Source organism: Drosophila takahashii, unplaced genomic scaffold (genome assembly GCF_030179915.1).
Source record: "Drosophila takahashii strain IR98-3 E-12201 unplaced genomic scaffold, DtakHiC1v2 scaffold_180, whole genome shotgun sequence".
NCBI classification, from domain to species: Eukaryota; Metazoa; Arthropoda; class Insecta; order Diptera; family Drosophilidae; genus Drosophila; species Drosophila takahashii.
In genome coordinates, this window is record NW_027221678.1 from 1,551 (window position 1) to 23,774 (window position 22,224).

General features: G+C 38.6%; 2 non-coding genes and 2 pseudogenes across 2 annotated transcripts; all 4 read left to right on the top strand.

Moving 5' to 3' along the window:
* The first annotated feature begins 560 nt into the window (after positions 1–560).
* LOC138914326 (5.8S ribosomal RNA) lies at positions 561–712 on the top strand (annotated as a pseudogene).
* A 422-nt stretch (positions 713–1,134) lies between these two features.
* Positions 1,135–3,882, top strand: LOC138914328 (large subunit ribosomal RNA; annotated as a pseudogene).
* A 13,174-nt stretch (positions 3,883–17,056) lies between these two features.
* Positions 17,057–19,050, top strand: LOC138914327 (small subunit ribosomal RNA). The gene has a single exon (XR_011420184.1). It is a non-coding gene; the product is annotated as a small subunit ribosomal RNA (ribosomal RNA).
* A 623-nt stretch (positions 19,051–19,673) lies between these two features.
* LOC138914325 (5.8S ribosomal RNA) lies at positions 19,674–19,852 on the top strand. Its single transcript, XR_011420183.1, has one exon. It is a non-coding gene; the product is annotated as a 5.8S ribosomal RNA (ribosomal RNA).
* The last annotated feature ends 2,372 nt before the right edge of the window (positions 19,853–22,224 follow it).

A 22,224-nucleotide genomic window follows, 5' to 3' on the forward strand; every position in this document is an offset into this window, starting at 1 on the left:
AATATATATATATATATACATAATAATTAAATAATAATTATACCAAAAATATGATCTTAAAAGTAAAAGATCAAATAAATTTCGAACAAGCAAATCGAAATATTGTAATAATATAATATTATTACAAATAAATTAAATAGAAACAACATAAAATTCGAACAAGCAAATCGAATTATTAATATAATAAAATATATTTTATATATTTATTATAAACTTTTGTGTGTATATGGACCATAATATACACGCGTTGCGAGATGTATTGGCCAACTAATTTGATGATGATCATACATTGGATAATGCAACAACCTAAAATATACAATGTTGTACCTGGTTTCAGGTTAATGTTTTATATAAAATTATCAATATATATTAACAAACAAATGCCATTACAAATAATACTTTGATATATATTGGTTATATAAAACTAAGACATTTCGCAGCATTTATTTTAGGTATATAAATACATTTATTGAAGGAATTGATATATGCCAGTAAAATGGTGTATTTTTAATTTCTTTCAATAAAAACATATTTGACCAAATTTAAAACCAATATTATAAAACTCTAAGCGGTGGATCACTCGGCTCATGGGTCGATGAGAACGCAGCAAACTGTGCGTCATCGTGTGAACTGCAGGACACATGAACATCGACATTTTGAACGCATATCGCAGTCCATGCTGTTATGTACTTTAATTAATTTTATAGTGCTGCTTGGACTACATATGGTTGAGGTTGTAAGACTATGCTAATTAAGTTGTTTATACAATTTTATAATAAAATTTTATAAGCATATGGTATATTATTGGATAAAAATAATTTAATTATTTTATTCATAATATTAACAAATATATGAAAAACATTATCTCACAATAGTAATTAAACTTTGAGAAAAACGAAGAGGAATATTTTCTTTTTCAATCAAATAATACTGAGAAATGTCTAGCATAAAATATTATCTAGAATTGTCTCTTATTAATGATTTGAAATATGAAAAACGTTGACAATATTATTATTCTTCGTTAATTCGTTACAAATAAATGCCATTAATATATATATACGTCAGCTTTAAACGAATTTAATAAAATGTTTTATCATTATATATAAAGAATTAATTGCAAATAAAAGTTATATACAACCTCAACTCATATGGGACTACCCCCTGAATTTAAGCATATTAATTAGGGGAGGAAAAGAAACTAACAAGGATTTTCTTAGTAGCGGCGAGCGAAAAGAAATCAGTTCAGCACTAAGTCACTTTGTCTATATGGCAAATGTGAGATGCAGTGTATGGAGCGTCAATATTCTAGTATGAGAAATTAACGATTTAAGTCCTTCTTAAATGAGGCCATTTACCCATAGAGGGTGCCAGGCCCGTATAACGTTAATGATTACTAGATGATGTTTCCAAAGAGTCGTGTTGCTTGATAGTGCAGCACTAAGTGGGTGGTAAACTCCATCTAAAACTAAATATAACCATGAGACCGATAGTAAACAAGTACCGTGAGGGAAAGTTGAAAAGAACTCTGAATAGAGAGTTAAACAGTACGTGAAACTGCTTAGAGGTTAAGCCCGATGAACCTGAATATCCGTTATGGAAAATTCATCATTAAAATTGTAATATTTAAACAATATTATGATAATAGTGTGCATTTTTTCCATATAAGGACATTGTAATCTATTAGCATACCAATTTATCATAAAATATAACTTATAGTTTATTCAAATTAAATTGCTTGCATTTTAACACAGAATAAATGTTATTAATTTGATAAAGTGCTGATAGATTTATATGAATACAGTGCGTTAATTTTTCGGAATTATATAATGGCATGATTATCATTGATTTTTGTGTTTATTATATGCACTTGTAGGATTAACAATGCGAAAGATTCAGGATACCTTCGGGACCCGTCTTGAAACACGGACCAAGGAGTCTAACATATGTGCAAGTTATTGGGATATAAACCTAATAGCGTAATTAACTTGACTAATAATGGGATTAGTTTTTTAACTATTTATAGCTAATTAACACAATCCCGGGGCGTTCTATATAGTTATGTATAATGATATTTATATTATTTATGCCTCTAACTGGAACGTACCTTGAGCATATATGCTGTGACCCGAAAGATGGTGAACTATACTTGATCAGGTTGAAGTCAGGGGAAACCCTGATGGAAGACCGAAACAGTTTCTGACGTGCAAATCGATTGTCAGAATTGAGTATAGGGGCGAAAGACCAATCGAACCATCTAGTAGCTGGTTCCTTCCGAAGTTTCCCTCAGGATAGCTGGTGCATTTTAATATTATATAAAATAATCTTATCTGGTAAAGCGAATGATTAGAGGCCTTAGGGTCGAAACGATCTTAACCTATTCTCAAACTTTAAATGGGTAAGAACCTTAACTTTCTTGATATGAAGTTTAAGGTTATGATATAATGTGCCCAGTGGGCCACTTTTGGTAAGCAGAACTGGCGCTGTGGGATGAACCAAACGTAATGTTACGGTGCCCAAATTAACAACTCATGCAGATACCATGAAAGGCGTTGGTTGCTTAAAACAGCAGGACGGTGATCATGGAAGTCGAAATCCGCTAAGGAGTGTGTAACAACTCACCTGCCGAAGCAACTAGCCCTTAAAATGGATGGCGCTTAAGTTGTATACCTATACATTACCGCTAAAGTAGATGATTTATATTACTTGTGATATAAATTTTGAAACTTTAGTGAGTAGGAAGGTACAATGGTATGCGTAGAAGTGTTTGGCGTAAGCCTGCATGGAGCTGCCATTGGTACAGATCTTGGTGGTAGTAGCAAATAATCGAATGAGACCTTGGAGGACTGAAGTGGAGAAGGGTTTCGTGTGAACAGTGGTTGATCACGAGTTAGTCGGTCCTAAGTTCAAGGCGAAAGCCGAAAATTTTCAAGTAAAACCAAAAACGCAATATATACAAATCAAGCTAATATAATATACTTGAATAATTTTGAACGAAAGGGAATACGGTTCCAATTCCGTAACCTGTTGAGTATCCGTTTGTTATTAAATATGGGCCTCGTGCTCATCCTGGCAACAGGAACGACCATAAAGAAGCCGTCGAGAGATATCGGAAGAGTTTTCTTTTCTGTTTTATAGCCGTACTACCATGGAAGTCTTTCGCAGAGAGATATGGTAGATGGGCTAGAAGAGCATGACATATACTGTTGTGTCGATATTTTCTCCTCGGACCTTGAAAATTTATGGTGGGGACACGCAAACTTCTCAACAGGCCGTACCAATATCCGCAGCTGGTCTCCAAGGTGAAGAGTCTCTAGTCGATAGAATAATGTAGGTAAGGGAAGTCGGCAAATTAGATCCGTAACTTCGGGATAAGGATTGGCTCTGAAGATTGAGATAGTCGGGCTTGATTGGGAAACAATAACATGGTTTATGTGCTCGTTCTGGGTAAATAGAGTTTCTAGCATTTATGTTAGTTACTTGTTCCCCGGATAGTTAGTTACGTAGCCAATTGTGGAACTTTCTTGCTAAAATTTTTAAGAATACTAATTGGGTCAAACCAATTAGTTCTTATTAATTATAACGATTATCAATTAACAATCAATTCAGAACTGGCACGGACTTGGGGAATCCGACTGTCTAATTAAAACAAAGCATTGTGATGGCCCTAGCGGGTGTTGACACAATGTGATTTCTGCCCAGTGCTCTGAATGTCAAAGTGAAGAAATTCAAGTAAGCGCGGGTCAACGGCGGGAGTAACTATGACTCTCTTAAGGTAGCCAAATGCCTCGTCATCTAATTAGTGACGCGCATGAATGGATTAACGAGATTCCTACTGTCCCTATCTACTCATCTACTCAGTCGATTTTGGATTGCTCACGGGGTAGACGTGTTTTTCGTACGCTCCGCGAGGAAATCGAATATCTGCGGTAATACGCTAGCCACGGTGCTGCAAATAGTGTCGAAATTTGTATTTCGCGTGTGCAAATACGTTGTGCGTGATTTCTGAGTGAAAAAGTGTGCGGACAGTGGGATTCGCGTTTTTCCATTCGGGAATTTTCCATCGCACCACGTGCGTGGTGAGAGAGACGCTCTCTTCGAGAGAGGCGTTTGCCTTATTTAGGACAGACCGCCTGGTAACAGCTGTTGGGTGTGGAACTCGGCTAATAGTGTGTGTCTTCGCTAAGTGGTTCAAGCATCGGAGCATCAGCAAATCAGCTGATCGGGCTACCGGATCAGCGAAAAGAGAAACGGTGTAAGTCCCATAACTAAATTTTTAGTTAGGGTTTTGGCCGATAGATGGCATCATCTATCACCAAAATGGAGCTTGCCGAGTCGGGAAGCGAAAGTGGCAGCAGTCGCGCGTGTAGCTCAACCCGCGGTGGAAGAGGACGCAAGCGTGGCAAGGGGCACAAGGCGACGCCGAGGGAGGCATCGCGTGCGAAGGTGGTCGCCGTGGGTGGTGCGCAGGACACGCCGGAGCCATTCGAGGAAGAGGACGCACCATCGTCCCTTGAGATGCCGACGCACCCAGCTGCACCGGTAGCTGACGACGAGTCTCAGTCCATCGTCGCTAAACTCGCCGCAATGAAGGCCACCGCGAAGGCTGCTGCGAAGGCCGCTGCGATCGCAGTAGCGAACGCCGCCGGAAATGCCACTGGAAATGTCGCCGAGAGTGCCGCCGAAAATGCCGCCGGGATGCTGCCGCATATGGAGTCACCGCCGTGAAGCCAGCCGCAAATGTCCCTGCAGCTGCCGCTGACAACGCTGCAACGTTTGTTGCCCCAGCACCCGTGCTCTCCATAACGGAGAGGGTGATGAAGGGTAGCGGTGCCATCGCGGGAGTGCTAGCGGATATCCGCATAGCTCACTCGAAGGCACTCGTTTCCTCGGCGACCACCCCGCGGTTGGCAGGGGAAATCCAGGAGACGATAAATCGGTATGAGGAGGTCATCGCTGCCATGATGGTGCAATTTGGAGTGTTGGAAGATCGTGCCAGGAGACAGCCAGCACTGACACCGGTCGCTTCGGTTGCCTCCTACGCAGCCACCGCTGCACGAGGCGCGCACCTCGCGGCGCAACCTGCTGCCCCTGTAGCCGCACCACGAAGCGCCATTCGCGAAACGTGGTCCGCGGTCGTTGCTTGTGACGACCCGGCACTTTCGGGACGACAGATTGCGGACAAAATCCGCAAAGAGGTTGCGCCCGCCCTGGGCGTTAGGGTGCACGAGGTGCGAGAACTCAAGAGGGCGGCGCGATTATTCGCACGCCATCTCAGGCGGAGATGACAAAGGTCGTCGCATCCGCCAAGTTCGCCGAAGTTGGCCTCAAGGTGTCGCAGAACACCGCCGCGAAGCCCCGGGTGATCGTCCAGGACGTGGACACCACTATCGGGCACGAGGAGTTCATGATGGAGCTGAAGGAGAAGAACTTCGAGGATGGTCCATGAAGGACTTCCAGAAGGCGGTAGTCCTGGCCACAAAGCCCTGGTCAGCCGAAAACGGCGCCACAATTAATGTGACGCTGGAGGTAAACGACCAGGCGCTGGCCGTTTTGGAAGGCAGAGTGTACGTGAAGTGGTTCTCGTACAGATGCCGTTCACAGGTGCGCACCTACGCATGTCATAGATGCCTAGGTTTCGACCACAAACTGGTCGACTGCCGGAACAAAAATCAGGTCTGCCGCCAGTGCGGACAGGACGACCACGTCGCGGCGCAGTGCAGGAACCCGGTGGACTGCCGAAACTGCCGCCATAAGGGGCTACCCTCAGGGCACTTCATGCTCTCGGGTGGTTGCCCGATCTATGGCGCACTGCTAGCGAGGGTGCAAGCTAGACACTAATATGTTTAGTTTCATCCAAGCGAATTGTGGTAGAGGCCGCTGCGCTTTCATCGAGCTTGCCAAGCGGGTGAGAGATGCTGGCCACCTGTTCGCACTAGTCCAGGAGCCCTACGTGGACGCAGCCCAAAGGATCACTGGACTCCCTGGAGGGATGAGGATCTTCGCCGACAGAAGGAGGAAAGCCGCCATCATAGTGGATGATGCAAGCGCCATCTGCATGCCCATCGAGAGCCTGACGACGGAGTACGGAGTGTGCGTGAGTGTCACGGGAAGATACGGCACTATCTTTCTGGCCTCCGCATACTGCCGGCATAGAGCTGCTCTGGAGCCCTACACCGACTACCTGGATTCGGTCCTGCTGTTAGCCAGCACGACACCGACAATCCTCGGAATAGATGCTAACGCCGTGTCCCCCATGTGGTTCAGTAAATCTCCACCCAACTCTGGAGATAGTCTGCGCCGCGAACGGGGACAGCACTTGACCGAGTGGATCATCGCAAGCGGTGCCTGTGTGCTCAACACAGCCAGCCAGGTGTTCACGTTTGATAATATTCGCTCCAGTAGCGATATCGACGTGACCTTTGCCAACGAAGCAGCGCGAGCATGGGCTATGTTCGAGTGGAGAGTAGACTTCTGGGATCTCAGTGACCACAACATTATCACTGTTGAGGTTACCCCAGATCCCAATAGGGCCGTTGAGAGCCTAGCTCCGGTACCGCAATGGAGACTCTCCAATGTAAGTTGGCGAAGATTCGGTGAAGAATTGAGGAGTGCAGCGGGAGGTCTCGAGGAACTGGAGGAATCGCCGTTGGATGAACGAGTGTCTGCCCTCCGCTCTACCGTACAGGACGTGTGCGACAGAGTGATGGGGCGCAGGATACCTGCAGAAAGGAGAAAAGTAATATGGTGGAATCCTGAACTAAGTACCAAACGCCAAGAGGTCCGGAGACTGAGGCGGAGGCTGCAGGAAGCTCGTCGGAGTGGCACCGATGACGCTGGCAACTTGCTGCTGGTCTGAGGCTTGCTTCAGCCCAGTACAAGAAGCTTATCCTGACGACAAAGGAGCAAAACTGGCGGGACTTCGTGGGACGGCACAAAGATGATCCATGGGGGCATGTCTACCGAATATGCCGAGGCCGGAAGAAGACAACCGATCTCGGATGTCTTCGGTCGAACGGCGCGCTTGTCGTAAATTGGCTCGACTGCGCAAACGTGCTTCTTCGCAACTTTTTTCCAGTTGCGGAGTCGACTGCACGCGTGGACGTACACCCTGGTGCACCGCCAATTCTCGAATCCTTCGAGGTGGCGACCTGCGTCTCCAGGCTGAAAAGTCGGAGATCTCCGGGTATGGATGGCATCACGGGTGGCATCGTCAAGGAGGTATGGCGTGCCATTCCGGAGCACCTGACGTCGCTGTACTCTCGATGCCTCTCGGAAGGATACTTCCCTGACGAGTGGAAACACCCGAGAGTGATACCGCTGGTAAAGGGGCCCGACAAGGACAGGAGCGATCCTTCGTCCTATCGTGGCATATGCCTTTTGCCAGTGTTCGGAAAGGTGCTCGAAGGACTCATGGTGAATCGACTCAAGGAGGTGCTACCGGATGGATGCAGATGGCAGTTTGGATTTCGGCCTGGACGCTGCGTGGAGGATGCCTGGAGGCATGCCTCAACCACAGTCGCCAACACCACGTCGCGATACGTCCTTGGAATCTTTGTCGATTTCAAGGGAGCATTTGACAATGTGGAGTGGAGCGCAGTACTCAATCGGCTTGTCGACGTCGGCTGTCGTGAGATAAGCTTGTGGAAAAGCTACTTCTCCGGCCGAAGGGCAAGCATCATCAGCAGGTATGAAGCAGCCACAGTCTCGGTCACACGGGGCTGCCCGCAAGGGTCCATTAGTGGTCCATTCATTTGGAACCTTCTGATGGATGTGCTGCTTCAGCGCTTAGAGCCACATTGTGCTGTGAGCGCGTATGCAGATGACTTGCTACTTTTCGTCGACGGGAATTCCCGTGCCGATCTGGAGCGAAAAGGCGAGCAGTTGATGAGCATCGTGGGAGCCTGGGGATCTGAAGTTGGAGTGAGTGTGTCCACCAGCAAGACGGCAATCATGTTGCTGAAAGGGAAGCTTTCGCAACAAAGGAGACCGACGGTGCGTTTTGCTGGAACAAGCCTACCGTACGTCAAATGCCGTACCTTGGCATCCTAGTCGGCGAGCGGTTGAGCTTTCTACCGCATATCTCGGCACTTCGAGATCGGCTGTCTGGAGTTGTCGCAGGGCTAGCACGGGTGCTTCGAGTCGATTGGGGACTCAGTTCCCGCGCAAAGAGGACCATATATAGGGGACTCATGATGCCATGTGCACTCTTTGGTGCCTCGGTCTGGTACAAGGCGGTGAGTAGGGGTAAATCCCTAAAACTCCTCACCTCGTGCCAGAGGACCATCCTTTTGGGATGCCTACCGGTATGCCGCACAGTGTCCACGGTGGCACTGCAGGTGCTTGCTGGTGCTCCTCCAATGGATCTGGACGCTCATCGGTCTGCTTTGAAGTTCAAACTACGGAAGGAAATTCCCCTGGATACCAACGACTGGCTCATGGACTGGATATGACCGGATGAACTGGAAGGACAAGATGGCTCTGCTAGACGAGCGTCTGCTAAATGAGTGGCAACTCAGATGGGATAGCGCGGATCACGGGCATGTGACTCGCGAATTCTTCCCAGAGGCAGCGTTTGTCTACAAGAGGAAAGACTTTGTCTTTACTCTAAAAGCCGGATTCTTACTGACAGGACACGGGTCGCTAAACGCATTCTTGCACGGCAGGACTCTCAGCACCACGACCGCATGCTCATGTGGGGAGGCTGACGAGAGCTGGCTTCACGTATTATGTGAATGCCGGCTGTACAATGAATTGCGTGACCTCGATGCTCTCGGAATTGTCCAGGACCAAGGAAGATGGATCGTCGCGGGAGTAGTAGAGACCCCAGAACGGATGCGTCTCCTAGGAGTCTTCGCGGATGCTGCCTTTTCAAGGCGTAGGACGGATGCAGCGGATGGATGAACCACAGGCGCTGGGCTTAGCCCAATCAACTCCTGCTGTGTGGCTAGCGGCGAAGAATTCTACCACAGCTTGTCATAGCTTGTCGTAGGAGGCGACTAATATGACATGGGTGCCCTATCCGAGCTTGTCGGAGCTTCAGGGGTGAGGCCTACCGAGCCTGTAATTTCGGTACCACGGGTTGAGCAGCTGTCCAAGGCTGCTCATTGAGGTTGGCCCCCATGTGGGAGTATCGTGGTGGCTGTGGTTGATACCCATATGCGGGTAGAGCCTTCGGGTTCGACGTGGAGTTGCGTCATACAACTCGGGTGCTGTGACCCAAAGATCAGTAGGGATTTAGATAGATCCCGCTCCTCAGCAAGGGGGAATGCTTGCCCGACAAGTAAGCATTCGAATTGCTACCGGGGTGGTTGCTATGTACATAGCTATAGCTTCTAGTCCGGGGCGTTGGTCTGGCGCTTAACCTAGACACATTGCACTATACACTCACTTGTGGGTGTATAAGAGTGCCGTGGTTGTAATCCCTTCAGTGTGGAACACGCCACGTTAAATAAGCTTCGGAGGGATCCGATAGACACCTGTCCCTATCTACTATCTAGCGAAACCACAGCCAAGGGAACGGGCTTGGAATAATTAGCGGGGAAAGAAGACCCTTTTGAGCTTGACTCTAATCTGGCAGTGTAAGGAGACATAAGAGGTGTAGAATAAGTGGGAGATATTAGACTTCGGTTTGGTATCGTCAATGAAATACCACTACTCTTATTGTTTCCTTACTTACTTGATTAAATGGAACGTGTATCATTTCCTAGCCATTATACGGATATATTTATTATATCTTATGGTATTGGGTTTTGATGCAAGCTTCTTGATCAAAGTATCACGAGTTTGTTATATAATCGCAAACAAATTCTTTAATAAAACGGTGCATTTATGTATTTTTGATTTGAAAATTTGGTATAACTCCAATTACTCAGGTATGATCCAATTCAAGGACATTGCCAGGTAGGGAGTTTGACTGGGGCGGTACATCTCTCAAATAATAACGGAGGTGTCCCAAGGCCAGCTCAGTGCGGACAGAAACCACACATAGAGCAAAAGGGCAAATGCTGACTTGATCTCGGTGTTCAGTACACACAGGGACAGCAAAAGCTCGGCCTATCGATCCTTTTGGTTTAAAGAGTTTTTAACAAGAGGTGTCAGAAAAGTTACCATAGGGATAACTGGCTTGTGGCGGCCAAGCGTTCATAGCGACGTCGCTTTTTGATCCTTCGATGTCGGCTCTTCCTATCATTGTGAAGCAAAATTCACCAAGCGTTGGATTGTTCACCCATGCAAGGGAACGTGAGCTGGGTTTAGACCGTCGTGAGACAGGTTAGTTTTACCCTACTAATGACAAAACGTTGTTGCGACAGCATTCCTGCGTAGTACGAGAGGAACCGCAGGTACGGACCAATGGCACAATACTTGTTCGAGCGAACAGTGGTATGACGCTACGTCCGTTGGATTATGCCTGAACGCCTCTAAGGTCGTATCCGTGCTGGACTGCAATGATAAATAAGGGGCAATTTGCATTGTATGGCTTCTAAACCATTTAAAGTTTATAATTTACTTTATAAACGACAATGGATGTGATGCCAATGTAATTTGTAACATAGTAAATTGGGAGGATCTTCGATCACCTGATGCCGCGCTAGTTACATATAAAAGCATTATTTAATACAATGACAAAGCCTAGAATCAATTGTAAACGACTTTTGTAACAGGCAAGGTGTTGTAAGTGGTTGAGCAGCTGCCATACTGCGATCCACTGAAGCTTATCCTTTGCTTGATGATTCGATAATAAACATAAATTTAATTGTGTTTATTTTGTTTGGCTTTTTTAAGTCAGAATATATATATATATATATAAAATATATATATATAAATAATAATAATATTTAAATAAATTTTATTTAAATATATTTAACAATGGTAGCCATATGTATCGTCATCCTATTAGTGACGCGTATAAAAATATTCTAAGTCCGAACATGCAAATAAGAGACATATGCAAGTATATGTACTTCTTAAGGTAGCCAACTGAATCGTCATCCTATTAGTGACGTGTATACAAATATTCTAAGTCCGAACATACAAGTAAGAGACATATGCAAGTATATGTACCTCTTAAGGTAGCCAACTGAATCGTCATCCTATTAGTGACGCGTATACAAATATTCTAAGTCCGAACATGCAAATAAGAGACATATGCAAGTATATGTACCTCTTAAGGTAGCCAACTGAATCGTCATCCTATTAGTGACGCGTATAAAAATATTCTAAGTCCGAACATGCAAATAAGAGACATATGCAAGTATATGTACCTCTTAAGGTAGCCAACTGAATCGTCATCCTATTAGTGACGTGTATAAAAATATTCTAAGTCCGAACATACAAGTAAGAGACATATGCAAGTATATGTACCTCTTAAGGTAGCCAACTGAATCGTCATCCTATTAGTGACGTGTATAAAATATTCTAAGTCCGAACATGCAAGTAAGAGACATATGCAAGTCAATGTTCCTCTTAAAATAGATGATTGAATCGTCATCCTATTAGTGACGTGTATAAAAATATTCCAAGTCCAAACATGAGTTATATGGATATGAAAATAATATTAAGTTCTAGTATGGATATGAAAAAATGAGTTATATGGATATGGGAAAAATAACAGGTTCTAGTATGGATATGAAAAAAATGAGTTATGTGGATATGGGAAAAATAATAATTTCTAGTATGGATATGAAAAAAAATGAGTTATATGGATATGGAAAAGAATACAGAGTTCTAGTATGGATATGGAAAAATGAGTTATATGAATATGGGAAAAATGATAAGTTCTAGTATGGATATGAAAAAATATTGAGTTATATGGATATTAAAGAAATAATAAGTTCTAGTATGGATATGGAATAAAATGAGTTATATAGATATGGCAAAAAATTTAATGTTCTAGTATGGATATGAAAAAAATTAGTTATATGAATATGGGAAAATTTATAAGTTCTAGTATGGATATGGGAAAAATAATAAGTTCTAGTATGGATATAAAAAAATATTGAGTTATATGGATATTAAAGAAATAATAAGTTCTAGTATGGATATGGAAAAAAATTAGTTATATTGATATGCTAAATAATGAGTTATATGCATATGGGAAAAATACTAAGTTGTAGTATGGATATGGGAAGAATACTGAGTTCTAGTATGGATATGGGAAAAATAATCAGTTCTAGTATGGATATGAAAAAATATTGAGTTTTATGGATATTGAAGAGATAATAAGCTCTAGTATGGATATGGAAAAAATTAATTATATTGTAATAGTAAATAATAAGTTATATGGATATAGGAAGAAAATTAGGTTCTAGTATGGATATGAAAAAAATTAGTTCTATGGATATGGGAAAAATAAAAAGTTCTGGTATGGATATGGAAAAATATTAAGTTATATGGATATTAAAGAAATAATAAGTTCTAGTATGGATATGGAATAAAATGAGTTGTAGAGATATGGCAAAAATATAATGTTCTAGTATGGATATGAAAAAAATTAGTTATATGAATATGGGAAAATTTATAAGTTCTAGTATGGATATGGGAAAAAGAATAAGTTCTAGTATGGATATGAAAAAATATTGAGTTTATGAATATTAAAGAAATAATAAGTTCTAGTATGAATATGGAAAAATATTATTTATATGATATGGTAAATAATGATTTATATGGATATGGGATAAATACTAAATTCTAGTGTGGATATGGATAATTATATAGATATAGAACAAAAAATAAGTTATATGGATATGGTGGCATCAGTACGAAATATGCCCAATTTACATACACCGGAGCCGCAGTACGATAAATACCCAATATTTAGACGTCGTGGCCAAAAACATATATAGGGAGGCAGTGCTCGCCGACCGGCCGTATTGTTCAAAATGTATGTTTTTCATATTATTTTGGCAATGCTATATATAAATGATATCTTATACATATAATTCAATTATAGCGATATGGAAATACCATATTATATGTATAAAGAAAAAAAATGTATAATAAAATATACATTGACATACAAATATGGCTAGTTGTATGGATATGCCGTATTCATTATTGGATACGGCATATAGATTATATAAATATGACCAAAAAATATTTTATATTGATATGGCAAATAAAGAAATTACTTGAATATGGAAATAAAAGAAGTTATATTGATATGGAAGAAAATAATGAGTCATATAGATATGTTGGCATCAGTACGAAATATGCCCAATTTACATACACCGGGGCCGCAGTACGAAAAATACCCAATATTTAGACGTCGTGGCCAAAAACATATATAGGGAGGCAGTGCTCGCCGACCGGCCGTATTGTTCAAAATTTATGTTTATCATATTATTTTGGCAATGCTATATATAAATGATATCTTATACATATAATTCAATTATAGCGATATGGAAATACCATATTATATGTATAAAGAAAAAAAATGTATAATAAAATATACATTGACATACAAATATGGCTAGTTGTATGGATATGCCGTATTCATTATATGGATACGGCATATAGATTATATAAATATGACCAAAAAATATTTTATATTGATATGGCAAATAAAGAAATTACTTGAATATGGAAATAAAAGAAGTTATATTGATATGGAAGAAAATAATGAGTCATATAGATATGTTGGCATCAGTACGAAATATGCCCAATTTACATACACCGGGGCCGCAGTACGAAAAATACCCAATATTTAGACGTCGTGGCCAAAAACATATATAGGGAGGCAGTGCTCGCCGACCGGCCGTATTGTTCAAAATTTATGTTTATCATATTATTTTGGCAATGCTATATATAAATGATATCTTATACATATAATTCAATTATAGCGATATGGAAATACCATATTATATGTATAAAGAAAAAAAATGTATAATAAAATATAGATTGACATACAAATATGGCTAGTTGTATGGATATGCCGTATTCATTATATGGATACGGCATATAGATTATATAAATATGACCAAAAAATATTTTATATTGATATGGCAAATAAAGAAATTACTTGAATATGGAAATAAAAGAAGTTATATTGATATGGAAGAAAATAATGAGTCATATAGATATGTTGGCATCAGTACGAAATATGCCCAATTTACATACACCGGGGCCGCAGTACGAAAAATACCCAATATTTAGACGTCGTGGCCAAAAACATATATAGGGAGGCAGTGCTCGCCGACCGGCCGTATTGTTCAAAATTTATGTTTATCATATTATTTTGGCAATGCTATATATAAATGATATCTTATACATATAATTCAATTATAGCGATATGGAAATACCATATTATATGTATAAAGAAAAAAATGTATAATAAAATATACATTGACATACAAATATGGCTAGTTGTATGGATATGCCGTATTCATTATATGGATACGGCATATAGATTATATAAATATGACCAAAAAATATTTTATATTGATATGGCAAATAAAGAAATTACTTGAATATGGAAATAAAAGAAGTTATATTGATATGGAAGAAAATAATGAGTCATATAGATATGTTGGCATCAGTACGAAATATGCCCAATTTACATACACCGGGGCCGCAGTACGAAAAATACCCAATATTTAGACGTCGTGGCCAAAAAACATATATAGGGAGGCAGTGCTCGCCGACCGGCCGTATTGTTCAAAATTTATGTTTATCATATTATTTTGGCAATGCTATATATAAATGATATCTTATACATATAATTCAATTATAGCGATATGGAAATACCATATTATATGTATAAAGAAAAAAAATGTATAATAAAATATACATTGACATACAAATATGGCTAGTTGTATGGATATGCCGTATTCATTATATGGATACGGCATATAGATTATATAAATATGACCAAAAAATATTTTATATTGATATGGCAAATAAAGAAATTACTTGAATATGGAAATAAAAGAAGTTATATTGATATGGAAGAAAATAATGAGTCATATAGATATGTTGGCATCAGTACGAAATATGCCCAATTTACATACACCGGGGCCGCAGTACGAAAAATACCCAATATTTAGACGTCGTGGCCAAAAACATATATAGGGAGGCAGTGCTCGCCGACCGGCCGTATTGTTCAAAATTTATGTTTATCATATTATTTTGGCAATGCTATATATAAATGATATCTTATACATATAATTCAATTATAGCGATATGGAAATACCATATTATATGTATAAGAAAAAAAATGTATAATAAAATATACATTGACATACAAATATGGCTAGTTGTATGGATATGCCGTATTCATTATATGGATACGGCATATAGATTATATAAATATGACCAAAAATATTTTATATTGATATGGCAAATAAAGAAATTACTTGAATATGGAAATAAAAGAAGTTATATTGATATGGAAGAAATAATGAGTCATATAGATATGTTGGCATCAGTACGAAATATGCCCAATTTACATACACCGGGCCGCAGTACGAAAAATACCCAATATTTAGACGTCGTGGCCAAAAACATATATAGGGAGGCAGTGCTCGCCGACCGGCCGTATTGTTCAAAATTTATGTTTATCATATTATTTTGGCAATGCTATATATAAATGATATCTTATACATATAATTCAATTATAGCGATATGGAAATACCATATTATATGTATAAAGAAAAAAAATGTATAATAAAATATACATTGACATACAAATATGGCTAGTTGTATGGATATGCCGTATTCATTATATGGATACGGCATATAGATTATATGGATATGACCAAAAAATAATTCATAAAGAAATTATATGAATATGGCAGAAATAATTGGTTATATTAATATGATCAAATAATACTTTATATAAAAAAGTGAATATCTTTGGTTGGGTGGCAAAGAGAATTAAATATGCCCGATATATAGACGTCGTGGCCAAAAACTACTATAGGGTGAAGTGCTTGTCTGTTGGTCTATATATATACATATAATATTTTATGCGTACACATTATTATTATAGATAGTTAATATCTATCGTATGGGTGGCAAACGGAATTAAATAATTTCGATATTTAGACGTCGTGGCCAAAAACTACTATAGGATGGTCAGTGGTTGTCCACCAATTAATTATTGAACAAACCATATGAATATCATATGCTGTTGTCAATATAATGTATATCAATAATAATAAAAAATAAGGATGGTACAGTAAGTAGTCCATCTACTATTGAACAAAATATATTATAATATATACTTTTGTTATCAATAGAACAACATATATTAAAATCAAAATATTATCCGTATAAATTTGTTTCTTAAATGAAATTAAGACTTGGCTACGCGGTTAATATTATAAACCCATGATAATAAAGTGAAACAGAGGTCAAGTTTCTATTATATATAGAATAACAAATTGTTTCCGACTTTTATCGTTAATCTTTGGTGGCAGGTATATATGATAATTTATATTAAATTATTATATCCCCTGTCGTTTGGGCACAGAGTATCGCTTGCCGGTACAATGTGTTTACAAAAAGCATTATAATAAAATATAATTGCAATATTAGTGATCAAAATAATTTCATATGCGCTCGGTTTTATATCATATATTACCAGAGAGTTATATGGAAAAGATAAATTTTAAATTTATCATCAAAATGCAAATGATTTAACTCAATATTTATATTGGTTAAACAAAAATTGTACATGTGTGGATACAATAATTATGTATGTTGAACAAAAATGATATTTTAGAATGAAATATGTATATATAATATAATAAAAACTTATAGAAAGAACAATATATATTGAAAATTGTGTTATAAAAAAGTTGTACTTTTTCTTTAACATCAATTATAAACTTGTTATATTAGTGGCGAAACAAGTAAAAATTAAAGAACGTATACGAATGCCATATAAAAATGGCCGTATTCGAATTAAAATAGAATTATTTCACAAAGCAAAAAAAAAATATTGAATTAAAATCAATATTTAAGAAAAACCGAACATATAAAATGGAAATAAAATCTATTATATTTATATTACTAATTTCTATTCAAAAAATATGAATGAAATATGAACGAAAACATTATTCTGGTTGATCCTGCCAGTAGTTATATGCTTGTCTCAAAGATTAAGCCATGCATGTCTAAGTACACACGAATTAAAAGTGAAACCGCAAAAGGCTCATTATATCAGTTATGGTTCCTTAGATCGTTAACAGTTACTTGGATAACTGTGGTAATTCTAGAGCTAATACATGCAATTAAAACATGAACCTTATGGGACATGTGCTTTTATTAGGCTAAAACCAAGCGATCGCAAGATCGTTATATTGGTTGAACTCTAGATAACATGCAGATCGTATGGTCTTGTACCGACGACAGATCTTTCAAATGTCTGCCCTATCAACTTTTGATGGTAGTATCTAGGACTACCATGGTTGCAACGGGTAACGGGGAATCAGGGTTCGATTCCGGAGAGGGAGCCTGAGAAACGGCTACCACATCTAAGGAAGGCAGCAGGCGCGTAAATTACCCACTCCCAGCTCGGGGAGGTAGTGACGAAAAATAACAATACAGGACTCATATCCGAGGCCCTGTAATTGGAATGAGTACACTTTAAATCCTTTAACAAGGACCAATTGGAGGGCAAGTCTGGTGCCAGCAGCCGCGGTAATTCCAGCTCCAATAGCGTATATTAAAGTTGTTGCGGTTAAAACGTTCGTAGTTGAACTTGTGCTTCATACGGGTAGTACAACTTACAATTGTGGTTAGTACTATACCTTTATGTATGTAAGCGTATTACCGGTGGAGTTCTTATATGTGTTTAAATACTTGTATTTTTTCATATGTTCCTCCTATTTAAAAACCTGCATTAGTGCTCTTAAACGAGTGTTATTGTGGGCCGGTACAATTACTTTGAACAAATTAGAGTGCTTAAAGCAGGCTTCAAATGCCTGAATATTCTGTGCATGGGATAATGAAATAAGACCTCTGTTCTGCTTTCATTGGTTTTCAGATCAAGAGGTAATGATTAATAGAAGCAGTTTGGGGGCATTAGTATTACGACGCGAGAGGTGAAATTCTTGGACCGTCGTAAGACTAACTTAAGCGAAAGCATTTGCCAAAGATGTTTTCATTAATCAAGAACGAAAGTTAGAGGTTCGAAGGCGATCAGATACCGCCCTAGTTCTAACCATAAACGATGCCAGCTAGCAATTGGGTGTAGCTACTTTTATGGCTCTCTCAGTCGCTTCCCGGGAAACCAAAGCTTTTGGGCTCCGGGGAAGTATGGTTGCAAAGCTGAAACTTAAAGGAATTGACGGAAGGGCACCACCAGGAGTGGAGCCTGCGGCTTAATTTGACTCAACACGGGAAAACTTACCAGGTCCGAACATAAGTGTGTAAGACAGATTGATAGCTCTTTCTCGAATCTATGGGTGGTGGTGCATGGCCGTTCTTAGTTCGTGGAGTGATTTGTCTGGTTAATTCCGATAACGAACGAGACTCAAATATATTAAATAGATATCTTCAGGATTATGGTGTTGAAGCTTATATAGCCTTCATTCATGGTGGCAGTAAAATGTTTATTGTGTTTGAATGTGTTTATATAAGTGGAGCCGTACCTGTTGGTTTGTCCCATTATAAGGACACTAGCTTCTTAAATGGACAAATTGCGTCTAGCAATAATGAGATTGAGCAATAACAGGTCTGTGATGCCCTTAGATGTCCTGGGCTGCACGCGCGCTACAATGAAAGTATCAACGTGTATTTCCTAGACCGAGAGGTCCGGGTAAACCGCTGAACCACTTTCATGCTTGGGATTGTGAACTGAAACTGTTCACATGAACTTGGAATTCCCAGTAAGTGTGAGTCATTAACTCGCATTGATTACGTCCCTGCCCTTTGTACACACCGCCCGTCGCTACTACCGATTGAATTATTTAGTGAGGTCTCCGGACGTGATCACTGTGACGCCTTGTGTGTTACGGTTGTTTCGCAAAAGTTGACCGAACTTGATTATTTAGAGGAAGTAAAAGTCGTAACAAGGTTTCCGTAGGTGAACCTGCGGAAGGATCATTATTGTATAATATCCTTACCGTTAATAAAAAAATTTGTTAATACAAATTTAATACAAATTACCAATATATATATATATATACATAATAATTATAATAATAATTATACCAAAAATATGATCTTAAAAGTAAAAGATCAAATAAATTTCGAACAAGCAAATCGAAATATTGTAATAATATAATATTATTACAAATAAATTAAATAGAAACAAACATAAAATTCGAACAAGCAAATCGAATTATTAATATAATAAAATATATTTTATATATTTATTATAAACTTTTGTGTGTATATGGACCATAATATACACGCGTTGCGAGATGTATTGGCCAACTAATTTGATGATGATCATACATTGGATAATGCAACAACCTAAAATATACAATGTTGTACCTGGTTTCAGGTTAATGTTTTATATAAAATTATCAATATATATTAACAAACAAATGCCATTACAAATAATACTTTGATATATATTGTTTATATAAAACTAAGACATTTCGCAGCATTTATTTTAGGTATATAAATACATTTATTGAAGGAATTGATATATGCCAGTAAAATGGTGTATTTTTAATTTCTTTCAATAAAAACATATTTGACCAAATTTAAAACCAATATTATAAAACTCTAAGCGGTGGATCACTCGGCTCATGGGTCGATGAAGAACGCAGCAAACTGTGCGTCATCGTGTGAACTGCAGGACACATGAACATCGACATTTTGAACGCATATCGCAGTCCATGCTGTTATGTACTTTAATTAATTTTATAGTGCTGCTTGGACTACATATGGTTGAGGGTTGTAAGACTATGCTAATTAAGTTGTTTATACAAATTTTATAATAAAATTTTATAAGCATATGGTATATTATTGGATAAAAATAATTTAATTATTTTATTCATAATATTAACAAATATATGAAAAACATTATCTCACAATAGTAATTAAACTTTGAGAAAAACGAAGAGGAATATTTTCTTTTTCAATCAAATAATACTGAGAAATGTCTAGCATAAAATATTATCTAGAATTGTCTCTTATTAATGATTTGAAATATGAAAAACGTTGACAATATTATTATTCTTCGTTAATTCGTTACAAATAAATGCCATTAATATATATATACGTCAGCTTAAACGAATTTAATAAAATGTTTTATCATTATATATAAAGAATTAATTGCAAATAAAAGTTATATACAACCTCAACTCATATGGGACTACCCCCTGAATTTAAGCATATTAATTAGGGGAGGAAAAGAAACTAACAAGGATTTTCTTAGTAGCGGCGAGCGAAAAGAAATCAGTTCAGCACTAAGTCACTTTGTCTATATGGCAAATGTGAGATGCAGTGTATGGAGCGTCAATATTCTAGTATGAGAAATTAACGATTTAAGTCCTTCTTAAATGAGGCCATTTACCCATAGAGGGTGCCAGGCCCGTATAACGTTAATGATTACTAGATGATGTTTCCAAAGAGTCGTGTTGCTTGATAGTGCAGCACTAAGTGGGTGGTAAACTCCATCTAAAACTAAATATAACCATGAGACCGATAGTAAACAAGTACCGTGAGGGAAAGTTGAAAAGAACTCTGAATAGAGAGTTAAACAGTACGTGAAACTGCTTAGAGGTTAAGCCCGATGAACCTGAATATCCGTTATGGAAAATTCATCATTAAAATTGTAATATTTAAACAATATTATGATAATAGTGTGCATTTTTTCCATATAAGGACATTGTAATCTATTAGCATACCAAATTTATCATAAAATATAACTTATAGTTTATTCAAATTAAATTGCTTGCATTTTAACACAGAATAAATGTTATTAATTTGATAAAGTGCTGATAGATTTATATGAATACAGTGCGTTAATTTTTCGGAATTATATAATGGCATGATTATCATTGATTTTTGTGTTTATTATATGCACTTGTAGGATTAACAATGCGAAAGATTCAGGATACCTTCGGGACCCGTCTTGAAACACGGACCAAGGAGTCTAACATATGTGCAAGTTATTGGGATATAAACCTAATAGCGTAATTAACTTGACTAATAATGGGATTAGTTTTTTTAACTATTTATAGCTAATTAACACAATCCCGGGCGTTCTATATAGTTATGTATAATGATATTTATATTATTTATGCCTCTAACTGGAACGTACCTTGAGCATATATGCTGTGACCCGAAAGATGGTGAACTATACTTGATCAGTTGAAGTCAGGGAAACCCTGATGGAAGACCGAAACAGTTCTGACGTGCAAATCGATTGTCAGAATTGAGTATAGGGGCGAAAGACCAATCGAACCATCTAGTAGCTGGTTCCTTCCGAAGTTTCCCTCAGGATAGCTGGTGCATTTTAATATTATATAAAATAATCTTATCTGGTAAAGCGAATGATTAGAGGCCTTAGGGTCGAAACGATCTTAACCTATTCTCAAACTTTAAATGGGTAAGAACCTTAACTTTCTTGATATGAAGTTTAAGGTTATGATATAATGTGCCCAGTGGGCCACTTTTGGTAAGCAGAACTGGCGCTGTGGGATGAACCAAACGTAATGTTACGGTGCCCAAATTAACAACTCATGCAGATACCATGAAAGGCGTTGGTTGCTTAAAACAGCAGGACGGTGATCATGGAAGTCGAAATCCGCTAAGGAGTGTGTAACAACTCACCTGCCGAAGCAACTAGCCCTTAAAATGGATGGCGCTTAAGTTGTATACCTATACATTACCGCTAAAGTAGATGATTTATATTACTTGTGATATAAATTTTGAAACTTTAGTGAGTAGGAAGGTACAATGTTAGCGTAGAAGTGTTTGGCGTAAGCCTGCATGGAGCTGCCATTGGTACAGATCTTGGTGGTAGTAGCAAATAATCGAATGAGACCTTGGAGGACTGAAGTGGAGAAGGGTTTCGTGTGAACAGTGGTTGATCACGAGTTTAGTCGGTCCTAAGTTCAAGGCGAAAGCCGAAAATTTTCAAGTAAAAAAACCAAACACGCAATATATAACATCAGCTAATTAATATACTTGAATAATTTTGAACGAAAGGGAATACGGTTCCAATCCGTAACCTGTTGAGTATCCGTTTGTTATTAAATATGGGCCTCGTGCTCATCCTGGCAACAGGAACGACCATAAGAAGCCGTCGAGAGATATAGGTAG